This window comes from Oryctolagus cuniculus, chromosome 12, assembly GCF_964237555.1.
Source record: "Oryctolagus cuniculus chromosome 12, mOryCun1.1, whole genome shotgun sequence".
NCBI classification, from domain to species: Eukaryota; Metazoa; Chordata; class Mammalia; order Lagomorpha; family Leporidae; genus Oryctolagus; species Oryctolagus cuniculus.
Genome location: NC_091443.1, coordinates 12,949,999 through 12,960,985, shown reverse-complemented (window position 1 = coordinate 12,960,985; position 10,987 = coordinate 12,949,999).

The following is a 10,987-nucleotide window of genomic DNA, read 5'->3' as shown; positions in this document are numbered from 1 at the left end:
ATGCTCAGGGTGGAGGTGATGAGACCCAAAAAGCAAAATTAAGCTGATTTACAGCTCCCCAAGCTGCTGCAGCTCAGGGACAGGATCCTCCGATCTTGCCTCTTGGAGCAGGAGTCTCACCACTGTCTCAAGGCCCGGGGACCCCAATGTGGTCACTGAGTCTTCCTCCCTCATACTCAGATCAGCCCAGGAGAGGAGACAGGAGGGTTTACAGGCAACAGGGCACGTAACTTGTAACTTGCAGCTTGCCTTAGAGGAGCTGTGAAGACTGAGGCATGGCCTGACCCCACTTCCCCTCAGCCCCATCCCCACCTTGGACGCTGCTCATTAGAAACGGGAAGTCAACGGCTCTGTAATAGCGATGGAAAGAAAAAGGCATCAGTGTTATAGAATGTGAAGAGTCTCAAGATGCAGAAAGGAACCGAGTTAGGACAACAGGGAGCAGGCAGACAGGAGCTGCTAACGTGGCGTGGGGTGGGGGATGGGGGAGGGAGGATTCCATCTAAATCCCCACAGAAGAGCAATTGCTGGGCACTGTTGGGAAAAAAAGAACTGTCCTGGAAAGCACAGGTGGTGTAATCTTCCATTCACTCCCTTTTCTCCAGAGAGTTCCCAAGAACACGGTTGTCTTGGCCCCTCCTCACCCCTGGCTGCAGAGTCAGGGCAACGGCAGAGCTAGGAAGACAACAGGCCTAAGATTGTCACTGGGGAGACAGCCGAGGGCCCTATTTAAAATGCCAGGAATTAAAGCGTCTGATAGCCCCGAGTTTGATGTTTTTCTCACTGACATCTGAAAGCACAAGGAAACAGCACGTTTTCTAAGTGGTTTTCTCTCATTGGGTTTATACTTTTCTACTATTTGCATCCAAAAAAAATTTACTTTCATGAAATCCACACTCACCCTGGTCTGTGTAGAGATGTGGGTTATTTACACTCTCAATTCCTTGAGGAAGGGACCCCAGGGAGCAATGGGCAAGGGTCCCTTGTCCAGCAATCACAGGTGACTGACCACAGAGAGTGGCTCTGCCCTCTGGTGGCTGCATCCAGGAACTGTCACACACTCAAGCCATGAGACTGAGCATTGGGACAGGTATCAGAGATGCCTCAGCCCCCAGGCCCATCAGAAACAAGGAGACCAGCTCTCACAGCACTTCCCTCACCTTGATGTTGGGTTTGATACTGTCCCAGGTGGGAAGCATGGTCTGTCAGAGTCTGCAGAAGCAGACAGACAGGGCCTGCACAGGGCCCATTTGTACTTTACATTTTCACCAGGACACACGCACACCCCCCACCCTTGGGGCCCCGAGGCCGGTCTGAATCCAAGTCTGCAAGGGAAGATGTGGCCAGTAAGGGAGGCTAGTGCTGAGAGCAGTGTGTGAGCGGGAGGAATACATCATGCTGCTTTGGGGACCACAAAATTGGGGACAGAGACTTCTGCTCAAGGCCTGCACCTATCACCAAGAACACAGGCTGGGAAGGTCCTGGAGGCATGGCTGGGGCAAGTCACTTCTCATGGAAATGGCTCTGGTAGTGGGGCAGAGAGGAGGGACCCATTTAAAGGTCTTACCCCACAGGAAGTCTCCAAATAGGAGGATGAGTGGGAAACTACTCAGGGAGGGCTACATGCCAGAAACTGATGCAGGAACTCGAGCTCTCTTGGGAAGCAGAAGTAGAGGGCAGAGACCAGGAGGGGACCCTGAGCATGCCCTGGGCAGGTGGCAAGGAGGACCCTCACAGGGTGCTCCCTGACAAGGGACAGTGGCAGGCACAGAATCAACCTTGTAATGAAGCTGCACCACACACAAGGCACAAAATGAAAGGCACACAACACAGGGCCCAAAATACCATGCACACAACATAAGACACACAACAGTGTACATAACACAGGGTTCACAACACAAGTCCTACAGCACACAACACAGGGCACACAGTGCACATAAGGCAGTGCACAGCATGCAAGGTACATAACACAGGGAACATGACTAAGCACACACAACACTATGTACACAATGCAGGCCACATAAAGCAGCATCTACTAAGCAGCCATACAGTGCAGGGCCCAGGCCCACAAGCAGGCTGGTAGCTCGCTGGCACACACATAAGTTGTACAACTCAGGGCACACAGCAAACACAAAAGGCCAGGGATATGGGCTAAGTGCACATATTGTCCACACAAATTCAGTTACACACACTCAACACACAGAAATAGGCACACAGGAGTGTGTACAGGTGCCAAGCACTCAGGCAAACAAACAGTACCAGGAGCACAACACTGCACATAAATGACAGACACACAACTCCAAACATGCAGCTCCAAGAGCACAAAGTCAGGCCTGCAAGGGCAACCCAGCAAGCTGGGCACACACACCAGGGACACATAGGCCAACGACAACACCAGGCAAGGCACTACGTGAATACAACCCCAGGCACACTCAGAACACAGGTGCTGACACAATGCCAAGTATATACAGCAGGAACACATGCTCGAAACACATGCTGGGCCCACACCAAACATGAGGCTGAGCATGCCCTGCTGGGTACAGAACATAGGTACCCAAAACCAAGCACACACCATGCTGGGCACACAGCATTCTGCATGTAACAGCAGCACACACAGTGCACACACTAGGCAACAGTGAATACACCATCATCCCTGAAGTCCTTAGGCAAACCATTGTGGGGAGCAACTTGGACTAGACTAAGTTACTGGAATTAAGACTTATTCTATGCATCTGCTCTCCCACAATATGGCGCTGGGAGAGGAGGAAACAGCTTCTACACAGATGCCTCCAGTTCAACCAATAGACTGTGGGACCTGCTCCTGATTGGAGGAGAGCAGCGTACTCGGCGTGTGGGTAGCAGAGTTGGGATTGGTGGAAGAGGACTATAAAGGAGGAGAGAGACAATATGCACCAGGAACATCTAAGGGGAACATCTATCTGAAGGAAGGCCTGTGCAGCCCCCGAGAGAGCCGGCCGGCGGTATGCCGCTCCCCCGCAGAAGTGGGGAAAGTGGCTAGGGGGAACCGCCCTTCCACGGAGGTGGAAGGGACGGTAGCTAACCCGGGAAGAACCAGCAGCAAACCCGGGGAGGGCCGAGCAGATAAAAGAACAGCGCAGGGTCCTGTGTCGTTCCTCCACGAAGAGGGGGAGCGACAACCATGACAGACACACAGCAGATACATCCTAGTAGGCACACAGGCCAGACACAAACTCTAAGAACCCAACACAGCACCCAAGGCTGGGTTACACACCAGGCAGACACACCAGCTTTGAGATTCCAGGCATGCATTGCAGAAGAAAATTCTGGACACAGAAGCCAGGCACACACAGTTAACATAGGATTCCAGGGCCATTCTCCAGGGACACAGCTCAGACATATAATGCAAGGCACACTGTACAGGATACATCACACAAGAGTCAGGCAGACACACTACACATAGTAGACCACATCCCTGGATTCACAATGCCAACACACACACCAGGTATACAATGCCAGATGCACATACCAGAGCACACAGTGCTATACACACAAAGCCCACACACAGTGCTGGACACACAACAGGCAGGCGAGGCTGAGCAGACACACCAGGATCACAATGATGGTTAGGCCAGGTACACAACAGACACACAGCTCTGGGCACATGGAGCCAGGAAAACACCAAGCACACATACTGGGCACATATGCCAGGCACGAGGCAGCAGGCACAGGGCCAGGCACACAATACTTGCACGTCTAATTGGCACAAAGCACAGGGCACAGGCTCCGGGATTACAATGCCAGGCACACGGAATCAGGCATGCATTGCTGAGCATGCAGAGGTGAGCACACCATGCCAGGCTTGCCACGCCAGGTCCACTACACCAGGCCAGCCACGTGTCAGGAACACACGCTGGACACAGATGCTGGTAACACGGCACTGGGCACAAACTCAGACACACAGTGCCCAGTGCACAACAGCAGGCACCTAATACTGGATGCACACTGTTGGGCACACCACAGCAGTTACAGGATAGGCACTCGACAGGAATGCATGCCTGACATAGGCATCAGAGACACACCGATGAGCACACAAAGCCAGCACACAAACTTGCCTTCGAGCAAGGAAGAGTGGAATAATCTTCAACAATCAGTTCAGTATTTACCATATTCCTCTGCTTTCTGCCCAATCAATGGCCAATACGCTCCAGGGGGCGGCTGACCCTCTGCCCGGGTCCCCAGGTGAGAAAGACAGTGGCAGGGCTCCAGCAGAGCCACTAGGGGAGAAAGGTCATTGATACCTCCCAGGAGCCTGGACCATGCCAGTGACACCTCTTTGTGTGGACCTTGGAGGGCTCATTTCATGAATCCCTGAAGTCATTTGGAGTCCTTCACTATGACAAATAATTCTGCAGTGTGGAGCATGAATGTTCTTCACTTCCTATTTTTTTTCTTGCCAGAGTGTCCTTGGCATGGTTTCCTGGGTTACTGTGTCAAGGGACACTGGCACATGTGATCTTGCTTGATTTTTTCGATTGTCTCCTTAGGGCTATTCCGTTTTGCATCTCCACCAGCAAGGTCTAAGAGTCCTGATGAAAAGGGTTGTAAGCAGGAGGGTCAGGGGACGACTCAGAGATGACTCCCATGACTGCACTGACATCAGACACCTGCATGTTTCTCTGGCCTTAAAGCCCAGAAGGCAGGAAGCAAGCTTCCCTCCAAAGGGCCCCTCCTGCCCCTGCACCCCCCACAAAGCCCCTGCCCCTCTCCTTTTCCTCCTGGGGTTGTCCAGATTTGCGTTTTTAACTTTGAGCCATTAGGTGGCGCCAGAAAGTAAGGAATCCAAGTGATGTAAGGCATCTGCAGCAACACTTCCCAGAAGGGAGTTTTTCTCAGGTTGAAGGTCCAAGAGACTCAGCTTAGAAAAACATCGCAGCTGCAGAGTGGGGCAAGGGAAGCCAGGTCTTGGACTGCGTGGAATGATCTTCTACAACTCTCTCCTTCCCCTGATAGAAAAGTCAACAACTGCTAGGCTCACATCAGGACAATGTGTGGATCCAGTATTAGGTGACTTGCTGCAGCCTAGGCACTTAGCAAGGGAGAACCAGTGGTTGGTAGATGCTGATTAAGTACAGGAACCCGCTAGTGAAACTTTAAATAGATCCCATCCGGCAGCTCCCCAGCAGATGCCTGTGTGAGCAGCCAGACTTCCCTGCTCAGAGTTCTCTCTGGGCCCCCTTCTGCCTCACCCCCTGGCCCCCCTCGCCATCACAGCCCTATCTCTGTGCCTCCCTGAGTTCTGGGGCTTTCCCCAGAGGCTCTGTGAGTCCCTGGGAGGCCCTCTTCAGGTGCCCTCAATGGCAGAGGGAACAAGACAGTCAGACTCCTGGCAAGCAAAAGCCCAGGGGCTTCAGGAGCCCTGGCAGTTAATCACATCCTCCCTGCAGACCCAGCAGGCTGCATACGGACATGACACATTTGTGTTTAGTGTTAGTGATGATGTAGGCTTTTATTTTGCTCTTGGTCTTAGTGTTGTTTTTTTTTTTTTTTTACAGGCAGAGTTAGACAGTGAGAGAGAGACAGATTTTCCTTTTCCGTTGGTTTATCCCCAAATGGCCGCTACAGCCGGTGCCCTGCGCCGATCCAAAGCCTGAAGCCAAGTGCTTCCTCCTGGTCTCCCATGTGGCTGTAGGGCCCCAAGCACTTGGGCCATCCTCCACTGCACTCCCAGGCCACAGCATAGAGCTGGACTGGAAGAGGAGCAACCAGGACAGAATCTGGCGCCCCAACCAGGACTAGAACCCAGGGTGCCAGCGCCATAGGCAGAGGATTAGCCAAGTGAGATGTGCCGCCGGCCTGTTCTTAGTTTTCAATATGAATCTTGCAATATTTTGTTAGCTTCACATTTATTTTATCACAAGGAATATAACTTACTGTATTTTCAGTTACAATTTCCACACATCAGCTGATAATATATATTAACAGTCAACACAATTGATTTTTTTTTTTTTTTTGACAGGCAGAGTGGACAGTGAGAGAGAGAGAGAGACAGAGAGAAAGGTCTTCCTTTGCCGTTGGTTCACCCTCCAATGGCCGCCGCGGCCGGCGCACTGCAGCCGGTGCACCGCGCTGATGCGATGGCAGGAGCTAGGTACTTATCCTGGTCTCCCATGGGGTGCAGGGCCCAAGGGCTTGGGCCATCCTCCACTGCACTCCCTGGCTGGCCACAGCAGAGAGCTGGCCTGGAAGAGGGGCAACCGGGACAGAATCCGGCGCCCCGACCGGGACTAGAACCCGGTGTGCCGGCGCAGCAAGGCGGAGGATTAGCCTAGTGAGCCGTGGCGCCGGCCGATTTTTCTGTGTCAACTCTGTCTCCTGCAATCTTGCTAAACTCACTTATTAATTCCAGATTTTTTTTTTGTTTTCTGTTCCTTGGGATTTTCTACCTAGACAACCACGTTATCTGAAGACGTGAAACCTCCCCCCCACCCTTTCTCAACTTTCAGTACCATTTTGAATAGCAATAGTGAGAATAGACATATTGCCTTGTCCCTATTTTATGGCAGAAGAATTCGTGCTTTCATATGATATATGATGTTGACTGCAGGATTTTTGTACTTGTTCTATTTTTTTCATGATTTATTTATTCAAAAGGCAGAGTGATGGGGGTGGAGATGAAGAGAGGGAGAGGAGGATGGGGAAGGGAGGAGGGAGAGAGAGAGAATCTTCTGCCTACTGGTTCACTCCCTAAATATCTACAACCAAGGCTGGGCCAGGCTGAAGGCAGGATCCAGAAACCCCACTCAGGTCTCCCAGGTGTGTGGCAGGGGTGCAAGCATTTGAGCAACCATCTATCACCTTCCCAGACACAACAGCAGGAAGCTGGATGAGAAGCTGAGTAGCTGGAACCAGTACTGGCACTCCAATATGAGATGCAGGCATCGCAAGCAGCAGCTTAACCCACCACACCGCAATGCCATCCCTGCAGGTATCTAATACAATGATTTCATGCCGTTGGGATATATATCCAGTAGTGGGATTCCTAAATCATATGGAAATTCTAATTCTAGCTTTTTGTCTTTCAAAGTAATCTTCATACTATTTCCCACAGTGGCTGTACTAATTTAGATTCTCGTGAACAGCGTGTAAGTATTCCCCTTTCTCTACCTCCTAGCCAGCATTTGTTACTGTCTTTTTGATAACAGCCATTCTAACAGGGGTGAGGTGATACTTCCTTGTGGTTCTTTGCATCTCTCTGATGGCTAGTGATATTCAGCTTCTTTTCTTTTTTTCCCCTTTTTTTAGAAAACTTTTATTTAATAAATATAAATTTCGAAAGTACAATTTTCTGGATTATAGTGGTTTTTCTCCCCATAACCACTCTCCCACTCACAAACCATCGTATCTCCTACTCCTGCTCCCATCCCATTCTTCATTAAGATTCATTTTTAATTATGTTTATATACAGAAGATCAACTTAGTATATACTAAGTAAAGATTTCATCAGACTGCAACACACAGTCAGCTTCTTTTCATATAATTGTTGGCCATTTCTATTTTATCTTTTGAGAGATGCTTATTCAGATCCTTTGCTCTTTTCTTAACTGGATTGGTTTTAGTTTTTTGAGTTGCTGATATATTATGGATAGTAACACTTTGTTGGAAAAGTAGCTTGAAAATATTTTCTCCCATTCTGTCAGATGTCTCTTCACTCTATTGATTGATTCCCTTATTGTGCAGAAGTTTGAGTTTCGTGTCCTTTAAGAGAATACATCCACTTCAGCTTTCTTTTGATTAATGTTTGCATGTAGTATATTTTTCCCATCCTTTGCTTTCACCCTAACAATAGTGTTATATTTGAAGTGAGTTTCCTGTAATTGGAAAATAGTTGAGTCGCTTTTTAATCCACTCTGTCATGCTCTGTTTTGTTTTTTTTTTTTTAAGATTTATTTATTTACTTGAAAGACAGAGTTATAGACAGGAAGAAGTAGAGGCAGAGGGAAGTGTTCCATCCACTGGTTCACTTCCCAAATGGCCACAATGGCCAGGGCAAGGCCAGACTGAAGTCAGGAGCTAGGAAATTTATCCAGGTCTCCTACATGGCTGCAGGGGCCCAAACACTTGGGCCATCTTATGCTGCTTTCCCAGGTGCATTAGCAGGAGTGGAGCAGCCAAGACTTGAAGGAGTGCCCATATGGGATGTTGGCACTACAGATGGTGGTTTAATCAAAGCCACAGTGCTGGCCCCCAAGCTTTGTCTTTGAATTGGTGTATGTAGACAATTAACATTCAGTATAATTGCTCCTAGGTTAGGGATTCAGTGTGCCATCTTATTTATGTTTTCGGTTTTGTTCTTTCTGGATTTTTGCTTATATTTTCTTTTTTCTGCCCTCCTGTGGCTCACTTTAACATTTTTAGCAGTACTTTGATATAGCTATAGTATATTGAGAATATTTCTTTTTATAGATTCTTTAATGGTTGCTCTAGGAATTACATTCCAGTGTAGACTTCCATAGCAAAGGAGATGGATTGTTGTACATTTGCTGTTTGTATATGGTGTGTTTCTCAGCCACTACAAATGGGAATGCTGGTATTCTTTTATTTGTGCTTCTTCTGACCCTGATTGGTTCATCACTGAGGATGGCTATATTCCCCCACTTGCTGATGAAAATGCTTGCCCAGGCTGGGTTTCATTCTGATGTATGGAAGGTAAACACCACCTTACAAATCTCTGGCAAGCAGCCTTCCCTGGCAAAACCCCTGCCACACTGTGCTTTTTCATGTTGGATCTTCACCTGCTTCCTTGATGGCGTCCTCTAGAGAAAGTGCAAGTACCAGGAAAAGGATGAAGTTAGATTCCCATGTTTACAATGCCCAACGTGATAGGAATTAAATGATTTCAGGGGTACCTGTCACCATTAGTTCACATGGAATTTGACAAATTAGCACAAGAGTGCTCCAACCACAGCAAGCACAAAGTCAGTTCTGCTGTGCTGCATCTGGAAGCAACAGAAGCTTTTTGTTAAACTGGACTCACTGCACAGCACTGCCAGCCTGGTGTTTTGAAATTATTTTAACAATGGAGAGAAGGAGAAAACACTTGCCAAAACACTGCTTTTTCTCAGTGGGCAGTACAAAGGGCCCAATGCAATGGTTTCCTTGTTCAAATAAGTTCTAGATGAACGACAAAGGGCCCATGTGGTCTCAGAAAGCATTCTCACAGGAACATTGCCTCCGCTGCTTGCACTAGATTTCCTAAAACATTCAGGAGACTAGATGTAACAAGATGGCAATTGGAAGGATTCTCAAAAGAGAAACTTTAAAGAATGTCATGACTCATCTTGTTGATTTTGTTAAAAATAAAATAAGTGTTTTTCTTTAATGTGTGGGAAAAGGAGTCAGCATCTGTCACTAGTAAAAAACATCAAAAAAAAAAGAAAAAAAGAAGAATGGAAAAGAATGAGAGAGCAGCATAGCAAATCTGAAAATTTAGAAACACCCCAAATATTGTGTCTTTCCCAAAAATCACATATCATGAAACACAAGTCACGGACACTTGTAGAAAAACTAGCAGCATGAAATAAAGACATCACATGCAGCAAACAGATCCTGGAGAACCATATAAATGCCAGAAATTAGGAACAAGTGCACAGGAATATTTATTGGAGAATTATGTGAGGTTTGGGGGAAAAGTCCTTGAAAACAACAGAAATGTTTTTAGTATAGTGGTTAAGTAACAAGTGAGGTATCCCAACTATGTATTCTGGTTATTTATTGATCTATAACAAATATCCACAAACCTAGTGCTAAATCTAGCTCAACACAATAATTTGTAATTTATTTGGCTCACAAATCTGGGATTTGAGTGGGGTTTGACAAGAACAGCAGCTTGGGTGGTCCCTCTGTGGCTGCAGCTCACTCATGTACCTGGCAAGTTGGAGCTGGCTCATGACTGGATGCTCAGCCAAGACTGTGCCTGGGAGTTCTGGGTGGGTCTTCTCCACATGTGGGTCTCTCCGTGGTGCTATTGGGCCCTCCTCTCAACATGGCACCTACGTTTCCAAAGACCAAGGCAGAAGGTTCCAGCATCCATTCTGCCTTGGTCTGTTTGATAGACAAATCACCAGATACAGCCCAGATTTAGGGAAGACAGTGTTATATTCCTCAAAGAAGCGATTAATAAAGTGTGGCATTATTTGATTGACCACATCATTAAATATCATATAACTATTGAAAAAATTAATTCTATATGCACTAATCATACCCATGATTAAATTAAAAAGCTAGCTTGAAATGTGATAAAGTTGATTTAATCCAATTTGTGAAAAAAAAAAGAAGGCAGAAGGCTATACATGTATATTAATTTTTATTTTTTAAAGTAGAGAAGTATGTGGGTGATTACCTAGAAGAGTGAAAAGGGAAAGAAAGGGGAATTGTTGGTTTTCTTCTTATATACTTCTATACTCTGACTTGTTACAATTAGCTTCTATTACTTTTACACATTTAAAAAATATACTCTCATGGGCTTTTCAGCCAGATCCGAATGCCTTTAGGGCTGATTCTGAGGCCAGAGTGCTATTTAGGACATCTGCCATTCTATGAGTCTGCTGAGTATCTCGCTTCCCATGTTGGATCACTCTCCCCTTTATTTACTCCATCAGTTAGCGTTAGCAGGTACTAGACTTGTCTATGTGCTCCCTTTGACTCCCAGTCCCTCCACCATGACCAACTGTGAACTGAAATTGATCACCTGGAACAGTGAGATGGCATTGGTACATGCCACCTCGATGGGATTGAATTGGAATCCCCTGGTATGCTTCCAACTCCACCGCTTGGGGCAAGTCAGCCTGAGCATGTCCCAAATTGTACATCTCTTCCCTCTCCCATTCCCACTCCCATGTTCAACAGGGATCACATTTCAGTTAATTTTCAACACTTAAGAATAACTGTGCATCAATTACAGAACTAAAACAGTCATATTAAGTAGAACAGATAAAAAAAACTACTA